Consider the following 15,802-nt stretch of genomic DNA (forward strand, 5'->3'; position numbering starts at 1 on the left):
TGGTGGCTTAAAGTCTTATCACATTTTTATAGAGAAGACAGCCCACACAAATACACTCATACAAACGCCTGTGACTTTCACCATGGATTTAATGTAACCTGACACTGGCTTTGTATTTGTTGTCTGCTTTTTTCTGTGAGGATGTCAGTGTGAATCACACCAACATCATCCAAGACAGTGATGATGGGGTGCTGTTGCCCCTAGACACCCATCTAAGGTCATGAGAGAGGGAGAAGGAGAGTGCAAGACAGAGACGCAAAAGACAAGATAAATCTGGATCCATAATTTTAACCCACATTCACACTCTCATTCGTCTTTTCGAAAAACCTTTCTCAGTGGGCACAGAGAGAGTTTTAGTAACTTGTGGATGAATATTCAAAGTGACACCCCGCATGGTGTTAGGAGTCTAGAAAGGATAGAGAATGAGGTTATGTGAGCAAAGTGACAGAGAGAAAGTGAGCATGTGGAAAGTGTTTCTCTCTCGCATGCTGTATGACAGACTCAAATAGGTCAGTCCATATCCTGCCTCAGGGTGTATTGTTGTCAGGCTAGCAGCTAGCTGTTCATTGTGACAGCCATTTTCTATTCCCCTAGACTGGATGAGACAGGGGCCAGGGCCAGTGGCACGGCATATTGGGTCAGTGCTGCTGATTATATAGGCCATGCGTCTGGGTGTAAAAGCATGTGTGGTTGACAGACTAATGTCTGAAAGCCTTAGGGCTAATTGACACTTCTCATCACCAACTTGTGTACTTTGTGATTGTGTTGCCTAGCCTACTCTTAGTAAATTGCCATTTTGAGTGAACCTATTAGAACCTAACATGCAAACCTATTAGGAAGAATGTATCAATAACGTATTGGTCAGGGAACCTGCAATGTCTCCCAAAGTTGAGATTTGGTTTGACTGGTCCACTCATGAATCAACACTTCTGATGCTGTGTAACATGATTACAATTGTGTATTACAATAAAAAAGGCAGAATTTCCTTCATTTGTTTTAAATTAATTCTATATCATTAACTCTGCTAAGCTTTCTTTACAGATTACTGCATATTGTGGATAAGTGGCCGTAGGATTTTCAGTGAGATGAATGGTCCTGTTGTTTAAACACTGCATGCTTTGTCCTTGAACATTAGCCAAGAGAAATTAAAGTGTGGGGTTCATGTGGGCTTTTGACACATTGACTCGGTCTTGCCACCTGTTTTGGGGCCTTCAAAGACGGGTATTGACTCTTTGTTAAGGTGGGACCATTGAGGTAGAATTTCAAAGATTTTCTCCAGAATCAAAAACAGAACATCCATCTGGTTTTCTTGTATGGGCAAGCATAACACACCCTATTCCCCTCTCTCTCTCTCTCTCTCTCTCTCTCTCATGCACACACACACTGACACAATGCCTCCTTCTACGCGATATCACAGATGTATTACATTTTTTCTCGATTGCTAAGACACATTTCTTGAAAGCTGCTCTCCTTTTCTCTTAACTGTGAACACAAAACCCAATTTTCAAGCTACATTCACAAAACCTCAGACTCTTCTTGCAAAACCAAACTTTCACCTCTAAACAGTTCAATCTGTGCTCAAAACTGAACTATGTTGTCAAATCGTGCCCCGAGTCAATCAAAATAAAAAACACTACTGAACAGTCACTAAACACTACGTAGAAAAATAGAAAACACAATGCTCAGGACATGAAGCTGGAGAAATAAATGTTTATTGTTCACTGTAGGCTAAATGCATGTTGCAAAACAAAAAAAAACTGTGCATTTAGCACTTGTACAAAAAGACAAAACAGAAATCTTGTGCATTTACATGTAGCACTTGTAAAAACAAACAGAAATCTTATGCGTTTGCCACTTGTGTACAGTAAGCCCATGTAAAAATAAAGTACAAAAATATACAAATAAGTGCATTACTCAGCCACAGCATCATGTCTCCGTACTGGGTCAGGCCACAGGACTTCATCCACATCACAGGCCACATTTTGTCTGGCCAGGCAACGGGGGAAAAAACCCCTGGCATGCCGTATCCAGGCTTGGCATGCCTCCACACCTATGTCACCACAGGCAAGTCCCATGGCTTGCAGGAGATTTACCCTGGTGTAAGGTTGGCGTTCATATACCTTCCACCGCCATGAGGAGAAGAATTCCTCAATGGGGTTTAGGAAAGGGGAGTACGGTGGAAGGCAAAGATTGATAAAACCTTGGTTCATATTATACCACTCTCTAACCTGGAGGGCTCTGTGAAAACTCACATTGTCCCAAACAACAACATAGATGGGATGCTCATCCTGCTGCCCTAACAAAGCATCTCGCATGTGATTGAGGAAAATGAGGAGCTGGTGAGTGTTGTAGGGCCCCAGGTTGGCATGATGGTGGACAACCCCATGATTGCTGATGGCAGCACATAATGTGACATTGCCACCACGCTGCCCAGGAACACCAACAATGGCCCGATGGCCAATCACATTACGGCCTCTCCTTCTCCTTTTGGTGAGATTAAACCCAGCTTCATCCATGTAGATGTATTGATGGGGTCTTTCTATTGCATCCAGTTGAAAAACCCTCTGTAGAAATAGATATAGTTTTGTAAGTGATACGGAAAAAGTGATTTAGGCCACTACAGTAAATCACTACTTAGAGTAATCAACATTGAATGTGTCTGGATATATGCCAACCTGTACATACTGGAATCTTTGCTCTTTGACTCTGTCTGAGTTGCGATCAAAGGGCACTCTGTATAGCTGTTTCATGCGCAGTCTGTTGCGCTTGAGGACACGACCAACAGTAGAGAGGCTGACACTGTCGATACCCTCAAAATTTAAATGGTCCTCAATGATCTTCTGCTGAATTTCACTCAGTTTAATGGCATTGTTCTCACGGACCATATCAACAATTAGGGTCTCTTGGTGTGGGGAGAACATACCTGTCCTCCCACCCCCATGTGGCAGTCTTTCAATTCTACAAAAAGAGAACATGGAGTTACAAAAAATATACATGGAATACTAGTCCTACAAACAGTTAGACCAACCCTCCATTACAATACTACAGTACATTGGTACAGTGATGTACTGAAACATATATTTACTTACAGTATACTGTGGTACAGTATATAGGATGTCATACAGTAATTGCTGTCAACATTTACATACTGTACTATAATGTCAAAAAAAGGTAATTACCTGTTCTCTTCTCTAAATCTTCAGATTATGGTGGACACAGTGAATCTACTGATGTTTGGTTGTACCCTTTGTCCAGCCTCCCTCATGCTCATACCATGGACAAGAACATGGTCAATCACAGTAGCTCTGATTTCATCAGATATTACTGTTCTTTGTCTTCGCTGACCACCTCGACCACCTCGACCTCCTCTCACACGAACTCTTCCTCTCAGATTTCTATCCATTGTAGGGCCTCACAAACCAGTGCTCTCTGAACTGGCTTACTGTATATGTTCCCTCACATCATTAGCCACAAGTGTGATCAATTTTGAGTTGTTGTGTTCAAGTGGTGACACCTGTGCTCTAATTGTGTTTGACTTTTGTCACCTGTGCTCACCATTATGCAGCACGGGTGCATCACAATGAAAATGTGTTGGCAAGTTATGTCTAAACAGGTGAAAAGTGCTTATGGTTTTGCCAAAAGAGTGATTGATTCAATCAGTGGGTTCAGGCAACTGAGCATTTGGTTCAGACAATAGGGTTTAGTGTTTTAGCAATTGAGAAAAACTGTAATTGGCTTGTAGTAGGGCTTGTAACTGCTCTGAACTTCCTACATAGGAGTCATCTGAACATTCTGATGACTGCATTTGGGTGCCAGTGACCAATCAGCCCTCTCCGACCTCAAAGCAAATAGACCAATGAATCTCAGTGTATATGACTGAGTTAGTCTTTCACTCCAAGGTCATGGCTGGCTGATATGATGTCCTGCCTCACAATACTCCACTGTCTCTGCTTTTACACCGACAGGAAATGGCCCCATTGTCCTTGGGAGAGGATGAGGACGCCAAGCTGGGACCGGACCAGACCCATCGGCTCACTGGCTGGATTGATGGAGAGTGTTGTAAATTATTAATGGCTGTTTCCCCAATGTGAGACACTGTAGTCTTGTGTTAAATGTGGAAGAATGGACAGTGGGAAGCTATATACGATCTCACACCACAAGACAGAATTAGAGAATTAGACTATACTACTCTGCTACATTAAAACATGTTTGAGTGATTATAGTGTAGAGAGGTTCAAGTACCAATGATTTTTTGATAGATTTATATGGAGAATAATATTGTCTATAAAGGGGATTGTTTAGCATGCAACTGCTATGACAGAGTATGTGTAATATCTATAATGTCCTTTGTAGCTCAGTTGGAAGAGCATGGTGCTTGTAACGCCAGGGTAGTGGGTTTGAGCCCAGTACCAATCATACGTAAAATGTATACACGCATGACCGTCGCTTTGGATTAAAGCATCTGCTAAATGGCATATTATATATAAATGTATATATACACTGAGTGTACAAAACATTAAGGACACCTGCTCTTTCCATGACATATACTATCCAGGTGAAAGCTATGATCCCTTATTGATGTCACTTGTTAAATCCACTTCAATCAGTGTTGATGAAGGGGAGGAGACAGGTTAAAGAAAATGTATGCACTCACTAACTGTAAGTCGCTCTGTATAAGAGCGTCTGCTAAATGACTAATTTTTTGTATTTTTTTTTAATGAACAAATTATTGGAAAAAAAACATTTGCATTTAAAACAAAAAAAAAAAAATGTTTTTTTTATTTAAAAATGAGGATTTTCTAGCCTTGAGAAAATTGAGACGGAGTGTGTATGTGTGCCATTCAGAGGGTGAATGGGCAAGACAGAAAATCTAAGTGCCTTAGAACAGGGTATGGTAGTAGGTGCCAGGTGCACTGGTTTGTGTCAAGAACTGCAATGCTGCTGGGTTTTTCACGCTCAACAGTTTCCTGTGTGTATCAAGAATAGTCCACCACCCAAAGGACATCCAGCCAACTTGACACAACTGTGGGAAGCATTGGAGTCAACATGGGCCAGCATCCCTGTGGAACGCTTTCGACACCTTGTAGAGTCCATGCCCCGACAAATTGAGGCTGTTCTGAGGGCAAAAGGTGGGGTGCAACTCAATATTAGGAAGGTGTTCTTAATGTTTGGAACACTCAGTGTGTATATGTGAATATTATTACATTCAAAATAAAACTATAAGTATAAATTTGTATCTATCAATTTATATTTAACATGTTTTTCATGTACAAATATTGAATTTAACACATTATTTTGAAAGTCAGTGCATTTCTTTGTGTTTTTACAGTACATGTCTGTACATGACTTTAGACACTAGAGGCAGACAGTAGCCCACACATCAAAACACACAACACTACACATTCAAATGCTGCTTTACCCCATATATTAGCGCCACCGTGTGTGTATCAGTGGAGGCTGCTGAGGGGAGGACGACTCATAATAGTGGCTGGAATGGAGTCGATGGAATGGTATCAAACACAACAAACACGTGGTTTCCACGTGGTTCATACCACTCCATTGACTCCATTCCAGCCATTATTATTAGCCGTCCTCCCCTCAGCAGCCTCCACTGGTGTGTGTGTGTGTGTGTGTGTGTGTGTGTGTGTGTGTTGTTCAGGGTCAGAGGGATGCATTCCCAAAGAGGTTTGGTGGTTCTCTCTGGGGGTGAAAATAGCCTAGCATTTGCTGCTCCAACCCAGTGTAGGCATCTTAAGGAGTGTGGGAGAATCTAGATATAGAGTAGGAGAGAGATGAAGCCGATCTTTAGAATGGGAGCGACATCAAGCCCATAAGAGTTCCTGCTGTTTTGGGAGGAGTAGTACAATTTCACAGCAAATGGGACTTTTACAATTTTCTCACCATATCTATCTGTACCCATTTGTACCCTTAAATATAATTAAATACATCCAATATTATCTTTCAAATATAAGTATGAATATAACCATAAATAATATATAAGAAAGTTGATAAACAGCCTCAAAATGTAATATAGGAAGTAGGCCAAGCTTATTAATAATTTCCATGCTTGTAATCTGCTGCATTCAGGTTGACTGCCTCATTTAACCTACTAGATGAATGCCTGATTTGTCAGATATAGTATCACCAAAATTATCTATGGAGCAGCAGGACATGACTAAAATACATTTCATGTGACCACTGGTTTGGAGTACCTCTAATTTGAACATGGCTGGGCTGCAAACTGCAGGGGCAGTTACTTTTATGATGTATCCAGGGAACTTCCACTGGAACTTTTTAGGTGGTGTGACACTGTCCTCAACTGTTGCTTTTCTATAATAGTTTTTATTCTGTTGAAATCAAACAAGAAGGTCGGTCTGTACATCTTATATTTACATTTGAGACACATATTCTGAACACATTGAAATCTGTAATACATACAATTTCACTAAATATTTGTCACATTTGCGCATAAATGCGCAATAGTTGTGATTTCATCATGTATGTCTGTTACCTGTTACTGGGGGCCACTAGTTCAAAGTATTCTAGCTAGGTACAAAGCATGGATGTTGCCCGTGAAACTGAATGTTCCATAATACTTCGCTTCCAAGATGACCAAATACGGACGGACCCAGCGCTTTGACAGCTCGAAGTCCGGAGGAAAAGTTCCTGTAAAGGTTGCCGAAAACGACCTTGAAGAACTTGGGTAAAAATCAAATGCGTAAGTCTCTATAATCTTGTTATCTCATGTCACAGTATCTGTTGATAGTTGCATTTTGGTACTTCTCTTCTTCTAAACAAAGCAAAGGGTGACCAACTTGATGAAGCGAAGTTTCCATAGGCTCACACAGGGTGGGATCACTTGGTAGGATCCCTGCCCTTTTGTTGTCGGTGGAAATGCAAAACGCCTGTGCTCTTTGAAAATGTTCTTTAAATAAACACTTATTTATCTCAAAGAAGTAGGACAAATTAACTCATTGTACACGACAATCACCCCTTTTCAGTTGCAGCATAGTGAATTATTTATCAGCAGAAAAGATGAAGAGAGATGTAGCTAGTCAACTGTAAAACTGGCAGAGGCGGATCGGATCGTATCACGAAAACATTATCTATAATCTTTGTTAGACCTAAATGACAAATGAAGCGCACACATCCAGTTAAAGACATTTTTACATTACATTTTAGTCATTTAGCAGACGCTCTTATCCAGAGCGACTTACATGAGCAATTAAGGTTAAGTGCCTTGCTTAAGGGCACATCGACAGATTTTTCACCTAGTCGGCTCGGGGATTAGAACCAGCGACCTTTCGGTTACTGGCACAACGCTCTTACCCACTAAGCTACCTGACTTTCCATGTTTCTGTTTGCAACATTGTTTCTGTTTGCGACATAATTTTTGCAACAATGTTTCGAACAAACAGTAATGTTAACGTTTGTCTGTAGTAGGCTACAATTTTATTTGTACAGTCCATGTCTCCTGTAGTTGTGCTTCCTTACCAATCCTATGTCAATGTGGTAATGTGGCCATGTTATTATTATTATTATTATTATTATTATTTAAAATCAATATAGGTGTATGTGTCCCTATCTACTGCAGCTAGATATTGTTGAACAACTGATGTTGGTCCTTGGAACTATCCAGCACACCCTTGACACTGACCATACCTACCCTACATATTGATGGGTGTTTGCAATATACAATAGCACCTTGATACAGATACAATCAAGCGAGTGACTGTATGTCAGATCCAGTCACCTCACTCTTTGAAGGTCATTATCACTGTAGCCTAGGCTGTTATATTAGCTAGGAGACACAACAGGAGGTGCTGCTCTCACCACCATTTTTGATGACTAAATAGAAATGTCCTTTTATGGCAGCCCTTCATACTCAGAACTGTAACTTAGAACATGCCTTTTCTAATTTGTAATACTTTTCCATAAATAGCCTAACAGTTCATGACCAGCCAAATGGTTTAGAGTCTATGGCAAATAATGAAGCCTCTGTAATCACAGATCTATGATGTATTCATGCCTTTCATATTCAGTGTATTCCTTTATTGCCCATTGTCTGATGTTGGCCTACCATATGCCATCAGCATGTATTCGAAGTGTCCTAATTTTACGGTTAGTTTAATTGTCAAACTACAATGGACAATTGTTTCTAAAACCTATAAGGCAGATTTCGAGAGCATTTTGGGCCCAAACAACATGAGCTAAGTTTATCTGCTGACTGCTGGTTGCATGTAAATGTTGAACTTGTGCATTAGTAATGCATTTGATTTGGCTAGTGTACGACCGTGTGTAAAGCAGAAAGTGAGATGTCTGATATGACTGACGCAAATGCATGGCTCTGATCAGAGCACCAGACTGAGGCAGATAGTATGACAGAGAGAGAGGGGAGAGGGTATTCCTTGCCTGCAGCTGCAATATGACAGGGTGTAGAAGTGCTGACTCACAGACTGTCTTCCTCTCTCTCACACACACACACACACTCTCTCTCTCTCTCTCTCTCTTGTGTACTTTGTGATTGTGTTGCCTAGCCTACTCTTAGTAAATTGCCATTTTGAGTGAACCTATTAGAACCTAACATGCAAACCTATTAGGAAGAATGTATCAATAACTTATTGGTCAGGGAACCTGCAATGTCTCCCAAAGTTGAGATTTGGTTTGACTGGTCCACTCGTGAATCAACACTTCTGATGCTGTGTAACATGATTACAATTGTGTATTACAATAAAAAAGGCAGAATTTCCTTCATTTGTTTTAAATTAATTATATATCATTAACTCTGCTAAGCTTTCTTTACAGATTACTGCATATTGTGGATAAGTGGCCGTAGGATTTTCAGTGAGATGAATGGTCCTGTTGTTTAAACACTGCATGCTTTGTCCTTGAACATTAGCCAAGAGAAATTAAAGTGTGGGGTTCATGTGGGTTTTTGACTCATTGACTCGGTCTTGCCACCTGTTTTGGGGCCTTCAAAGACGGGTATTGACTCTTTGTTAAGGTGGGACCATTGAGGTAGAATTTCAAAGATTTTCTCCAGAATCAAAAACAGAACATCCATCTGGTTTTCTTGTATGGGCAAGCATAACACACCCTATTCCCCTCTCTCTCTCTCTATCTCTCTCTCTCCATCTCTCTCTCTCTCTCTCTCTCTCTCTCTCTCTCTCTCTCTATCTCTCTCTCTCCATCTCTCTCTCTCTCTCTCTCTCTCTCTCTCTCTCTCTCTCTCTCTCTCTCTCTCTCTCTCTCTCTCTCTCTCTCTCTCTCTCTCTCTCTCTCTCTCTCTCTCTCTCTCTCTCTCTCTCTCTCTCTCTCTCTCTCTCTCTCTCTTCTCTGTCACACACACACTCTCTATGCCCCTCTCCCACCGCTCTCCATTATAACCCCACCTCCATCCCTTTTCCCTCCCTCCCTCCCTCCGTCGCTCTCGCTCTTGCTCTCACTCTCGCTCTCCCTCTCAGCCAGGACACTCCACACTGGATGAGGGCTACGGTAGCTGACAGGAAAAGCAGCAGCTGTAGAGGGCATTGGATTTGACTCTGGCTCTCTCACTCTCAAAGAGAGCCTTTCCTACCAACAATACCTGCGTCAAATCAATGTAAGGATACTCCTAGCAGCACAGTGAGTAACTGTCATTTACCACAGTACGTGATATACTCAGTTAGTCACTAACGCTAATAACCTAATGTTATTAGCATTATTAGTGTACTGTCTCTGTGTCTATGCTACTGTAGTTAGCCTCTGACTCTGTTTGCGTTCATTGTCCCTGAGAGAGCCGGCACAGAGGACTTCTGTGTTTGTTCTTCTCCCCTCCCTGCAACTTAGTCATGTCAATACATTTGGGGCCGACTACACAAATTGACTGGAAGCTAGAGATGTGTGTGATAGAGATGTGTGTGTGCTTGTGTGTGTGTTTCAGTATGCTTTCAGTCTAATGAAAACGTTGCAAACATTGACCAGAAGCACAGTAAAGAAGCCTGTTATTTGGAAGATCATGGAGGCTGAGGTTCATTTCATAGCTGATGTACTGTGTTGTCATGTGTGTATTGTTGGTCTTTATTAGGTTGCTAGGTTGTGTAAGAGCCTTCAGAAGTACTGTAGGCCTGTTGAACCACAGGTTGATTTGGTTGTAGGCCTGTTGAACCACAGGTTGACTTGGTTGTAGGCCTGTTGAACCACAGGTTGATTTGGTTGTAGGCCTGTTGAACCACAGGTTGATTTGGTTGTAGGCCTGTTGAACCACAGGTTGATTTGGTTGTAGGCCTGTTGAACCACAGGTTGATTTGGTTGTAGGCCTGTTGAACCACAGACAAATATCTTGTGAGCTGGCAGAGTGGTTTCAATTTGTAATACCATCTTCCTACTAAAAACGACAAGAGAAAGTAATACAGTGTAGTAGTCCATGGTATTTGTGCAGAGTAAAGTTAATATGAGTTGAATTGCATCTTGTGTGAAAGTCTATTTTAGCCACATTGTATCTGCAGCAATTCACACTAGTGCAGACCATATGTGTGCATGATAAAGGATATAGTGAGTGCATTGGAGTTCCAAACTACCCAAACCATCATATCCAGGCTCTGTCGTAGACGGCCACGACCGGGAGACCCATGGGGCGGCGCACAATTGGCCCAGCGTCATCCAGGGTAGGGGAGGGAATGGCCGGCAGGGATGTAGCTCAGTTGGTAGAGCATGGCGTTTGCAACGCCAGGGTTGTGGGTTCGATTCCCACGGGGGGCCAGTATGAAAAATAAACTAACTGTAAGTCGCTCTGGATAAGAGCGTCTGCTAAATGACTAAAATGTAAAATGTAATGTGCTCTCTCTTCAAATACAACCATATGGCTAAAATAGCAACTCTCTATATGTTAGCATATTAGAGGTAGAATGCCACTCTGTTAAGCTTGAATAGTCCTACTTGTCTTCTTAATGTGGACAGTGAATGACATTACATTGATGAGAATTACCACTTGACAGACATAATGATTACAGTGTGTGACTCCCAATCCTTCATCCTCTCATCACTTGTAGCTTTTGGTCACAGACTCTTGTCTCTAGCTACAGGGTGTGCAGGCTTTTGTTGCAGCCCAACACTAAGTCAACTGATTCAACTGATCAAGGTCTTTGTGAGTAGTAGATTCATCCAATCACGTCATTGGGTATGTTAGAGCCTGGCTGGAACAAAAGCCTGCACCCTTGTAGTAGCTCTGTAGGAGTAGGGCTAGTGACCTTTGTCTCCCGAGTGGCGCAGTGGTCTAAGGCACTGCATCGCAGTCCTAGCTGTGCCGCTAGAGATCCTAGAATAAAATAAAATAAAATATGCACAAACTGTAAGTCGCTCTGGATAAGAGCGTCTGCTAAATAACTAAAATGTAAATGTCTACACTGAGAGAATCAGCTGAGACTGAGAGTGTGTTGGTATTTAGGTTTAGGTATTTAAGGCCACTTTCTGTTCACACTGTAGTTGGAGTCCGGATATAGCTGTTCCAGTTGTCTGGGTGACTAGTGGGTTGTAAAAATAACCAGTCTCTGTCCAAGTAAAGGTTCTCCTGATACAGTGCTGTTGTTTCTCTCTCTCTCTCTCTCTCTCTCTCTCTCTCTCTCCCCCCCCCCCTTCTGTCTCTTTTTGTGTCTCTGTATCCCATGCCCTATACATGCCTCTGGATCATAGCTGTATTCATTAGCTTGTAACAAATCTTCTAGATAGAGGTCATTTTAAAGATACTTGCTGGTGTCTGTGTAGTATCGCTCTCTAGCTTTCTTACTCTTTCGCTCTTTCTTTCTTTCTTTCTTTCTTTCTTTCTTTCTTTCTTTCTTTCTTTCTTTCTTTCTTTCTTTCTTTCTTTCTTTCTTTCTTTCTTTCTTTCTTTCTTTCTTTCTTTTTTCTCCCTCTCTCTCTCTCTCTCTCTCTCTCTCATTCACTCTCCTGTTTTGTATTTCACTCATACTAGACTAAGTGTTTCTCTCTCTCTCATTCACTCTCCTGTTTTGTCTTTCACTCATACTAGACTAAGTGTTTCTCTCTCTCTCATTCACTCTCCTGTTTTGTCTTTCTCTCATACTAGACTAAGTGTTCCCTCATTTGCTTTGTGTGTGCTTTGTGGAAAGTTATCTCTCCCCTCATATCCTGCCTTTTGTCATGACTCATGACAAGCTTGGTGATTTGCATTGTGCATTGGTTTGTGCCTGATCATGTCAATAGTATCTGTGGCTGCATCTCTGTAGATGCAGAGGCTTCAATGTTTGTCCAGACTTTGGTTTCGTCTGTACCATCCATAGGATATTTTCTAAAAGAGACCAAACAGACATAACAACAGATGTCATATAATCATCACACAAGTCATTTTCAAAGTATCCAAAGTATCCAAATAGTGCGTATTGTTAGATAGGCAGAGCCATGAGAATAACTGAAACATCACTGTGGAAATGCACAAACAATGATCTGCAAATGCTTTGTCCTACTCCTTTCCCCTCTATTCCCTGTGCCAGAGTTTAAACAATATACATTTAAGAGACACCACACCTTTATCAGTGAGGCGGTTGATAGACTGGGTCTTTATGGGAAATAGTACAATGAGGAAGTTAATGGTTAACCAATCAGTGCTCCCAGTTTGAGTTAATGGAGATTGCAGTGCGTTTAGGGGAAGTTGCTTCATAGGAATGAGAGCAAAGTGTCTGTGAGAAGACCTATGTTGAAAAGGGTGTGATAGATGTGATGTCATCTGTTGGATGGGATGATGTCTGTCAGTTAGTCTTTTTGTTGTTGTTGTTGTCATTTATCAGACGCTCATATCCAGAGCGACATACAGTAGTGAGTGCATACATTTTCTTATTTGTTCATACTGGTCCCCTGTGGGAATCGAACACACAACCCTAGCGTTGCAATGCGCTGCCAACTTAGCCACACGGGACTATATGTCATGGCAGTCTGTTTACAGGGTCCATGACTTTGTAAACAGTTTTGATCAGGTTAGCGATAGCAGGGGAAGCTGTTTTCAGTCACGGCGACTGCTAACTGGGGAAAATATTAGGCTTGAGGGGATTGACAGGAGTTGTGATATTCTTTAGAACATTTATGACTTTCCTTGTCCTCTGAGAAGCTTGAATTTGTTTTATTGTATTGGACTCAGGAAACTTCGCTTACTTTAAAGGTAGACTCAGCGATATGATGTAGGTTGCAGAATGTGAACAGTATAGTGGGCCAGTTTCCGCAACAACTAAGAGCGTTGAAGCGTGAGGCGAAGTCTTGCATCTCACTTATCTCAATATCTGCGGTGCTGCTCGTGGCAACGTCACTTAGCTGAGTCTACCTTTTAAATTGAGATATAATTGAGTCATAATTGCCTTGTGACTTGATTAATCAGGTTTGAAGTGAAGGCAGTTCAGCCATGGAAAGTGTGCAGAAGGTCTCGTAGGCATTGTTTATTGTTTGGGGAGTGAACACTGTGTCTAGATACTCAACTGATACAACACAACAGCTTATCTCTGACCATGAGACAGACAGTGGCTAAGGTCATCTGTTTGAAATGAGACTCTAGTAGCGACATGTCTCTGCATTCTCCTCGCCCACCACAACCCATGTTGTCTGGCTGCTTGGCTCCAGAGATGCGTATAGTATTTACTTACTTACTCAGGCCTTTTACTCCACCTGGATCATAGGCCATCGACTATTTTAATAGTTAATTTCCTGCTTTTTATTAGTATAGTGTGTTGACTAATTATTGTCTTTTCTCAGTTTTCGATGTCTTTCCACAATTTAGTTTGAAGGCTTACCTAGAAGGAACTAATGTTACCTGTTCTATTTTGGGGGACACCTCTCTATGGTCGTGTCTACACTTGACACTTACATGCGACTTCTGCTATCAGAATACGAAGATTGCATTGAAAAGACGTGTCTAGATGCATTGTGGTCTGATTGTGTTCAGATCTGGCTGACCACTTCAGGAGATGGTCAGGGATGAATTGTGTGCAGATTTCTCCTCAGTCTGGATGCAATCAGGCTACCGAAAGCGCATACAGTGGGCGACGTCATCAGCACTCCGCCCATAAGTCTCTTGAAAATGTGTGTTTTGGGACCGAGAGGCACCTTTTCATTATAACGTTGGAGGAAATACGTTCCTAGCGTGTGGGGAGCATGTTTACTGGCCTCATAAATGCTAGCCAGCTAGTTAATATTTATAACAATTATTTTCTGTTTGGCTAGAGTTATGCTAACCTGTTTGCAATCCCTTTAGTTTCACTTGCTAGCTTGCTGGCTAGCTACAGAGGTAAGCTAGCTAGTTAGCTACTGCCATCAGTTGTTGTGTTATTATCATATTTAGCCTATTCTACCGTTTACAGAATGCATATTGGCATTTTAATATATAGTGCGGGAAAAGGGAATCCGGACAAAATGTGGACACATTTTAAATGTAGGTGTAGACGCATGATGTGTTCGGAATTCCATGATCAGAACTCCATGATCAGAATACAAAAACAGCATTAACTGTCAAGTCGAAACACGGCCATATGGGAGCACCACTCCAGTATGATTCCACTATAATTAGCCTGAACCCTAGTCATTAGAAAGGCTCTAATCTCGTCACCCAGAACCAAATCTCATGTGCATGCTGGCTGGTCAGCTACTTGATTTAAGCCTGTCAGGAGAGACTATCTCAGGGTAGAGTTTAATAATTCAATGGTGGCTATCATTCAAGCACTAGTTTATCTGGCCATTTATCTGATCTAATTATCCCCTAGTGCCCTCACTGCCCTGCCTGGCCACCACAGTAATGGACTGTGTGGCACCACTTGAAGTAAATGAGGCCAGTTATGGGGTCAGTTACACCCTCAGTGAAAGAGCTTTGAAGTTATTGGATAGAAGCCCTGTCCGGGTACAGAAAACAAGTTTCATCACTGATACATTGTATCCAATTTGTAAGTCGCTCTGGATAAGAGTGTCTGCTAAATGACGAAAATGTAAATGTAATATTAGCTTGTGTGGGGGTGATCTGGCTTAGATTTACTAAAGCGATCTCAAAGGTGTACTTCCTTTCTTGTTCTTATGTGGAAGTCTTAAATTGTTTGACTTTGATTGTTCTACCTTTTCCTGTTGTATTCCCTCTGGGGGAAAAAGGTGCAGATTTCGCTCTAGTGCAAAGGGTCTTGTAAATCTTGCCCCATTTTAGTGCAGAGCTTTTCTCTGGTTTGTGGTTAAAGTACAAACTTCTACCTTGAAGTTGAATAATTAAGTACTTTCCATTTGAATAAAATCCTTACTGGCAGAGGCATCAGTTGGGCTTCGTCACATGACCAAACTGTTGCCCGGGCGACCATGGGTCCAGAGTCCTTAGCCCTCTCAGCCAATTAGAGGTGAGATTGGCATTTGACAAATCTCTCCCTCTCAGGTTTGCAAGTTCTGATTTTGTTATTCAATCTGGTGGTGACAGGCTAAATCGAGTGTGACCCATTCATCTCTTTCTTCCCTCTTTCCTAAGGGCTCCTCTCCTCCCCCCTGTGCCCTCTCTCTCCGTCAGTTTGCCCACTCTTTCCTACCCCCTCCCTTCCCACTTTCCTAAGTACTGTACCCTGCAAGTGTCCCTCCTCCCTCCTAAACCCTCTCTATCTGTCTCTTTTCTACCCCCCCCCACCCTCCCTCGCTTCTTTCTCTAGCACCCTCATCTGCCCTTCCTTCCTCTCTTGTTCCTGTGTGACTCCACACACGTACACACCCCTTCTGAACGGCCAAAGAGCACCTAAGACAGGCTTTTCCAACCGGCGTTTACGAGTTCAGCGTGAGTCCTCTGGAAGGTCAGTCAGACTCA

At 41.9% G+C, this 15,802-nt stretch overlaps 1 protein-coding gene across 4 annotated transcripts in view; it reads left to right on the forward strand.

Moving 5' to 3' along the window:
- The first annotated feature begins 6,629 nt into the window (after window positions 1-6,629).
- The window catches only part of LOC311113634 (trafficking kinesin-binding protein 1-like), a 57,996-nt gene continuing 48,823 nt past the window's right edge, over window positions 6,630-15,802 (forward strand). For 2 of the 4 annotated variants that reach the window (XM_084156899.1, XM_084156903.1), the window contains exons 1-2: window positions 6,630-6,718; window positions 9,465-9,624. The gene's annotated coding sequence lies outside the window, so the exon portion shown is untranslated. The remainder of the gene's footprint in view (window positions 6,719-9,464; window positions 9,625-15,802) is intronic. The other 2 variants (XM_084156900.1, XM_084156901.1) reach the window with 2 other exon arrangements.

The sequence above is a fragment of the Coregonus lavaretus genome, assembly GCF_964263955.1.
Source record: "Coregonus lavaretus genome assembly, chromosome: 40".
Classification (NCBI taxonomy): domain Eukaryota; kingdom Metazoa; phylum Chordata; class Actinopteri; order Salmoniformes; family Salmonidae; genus Coregonus; species Coregonus lavaretus.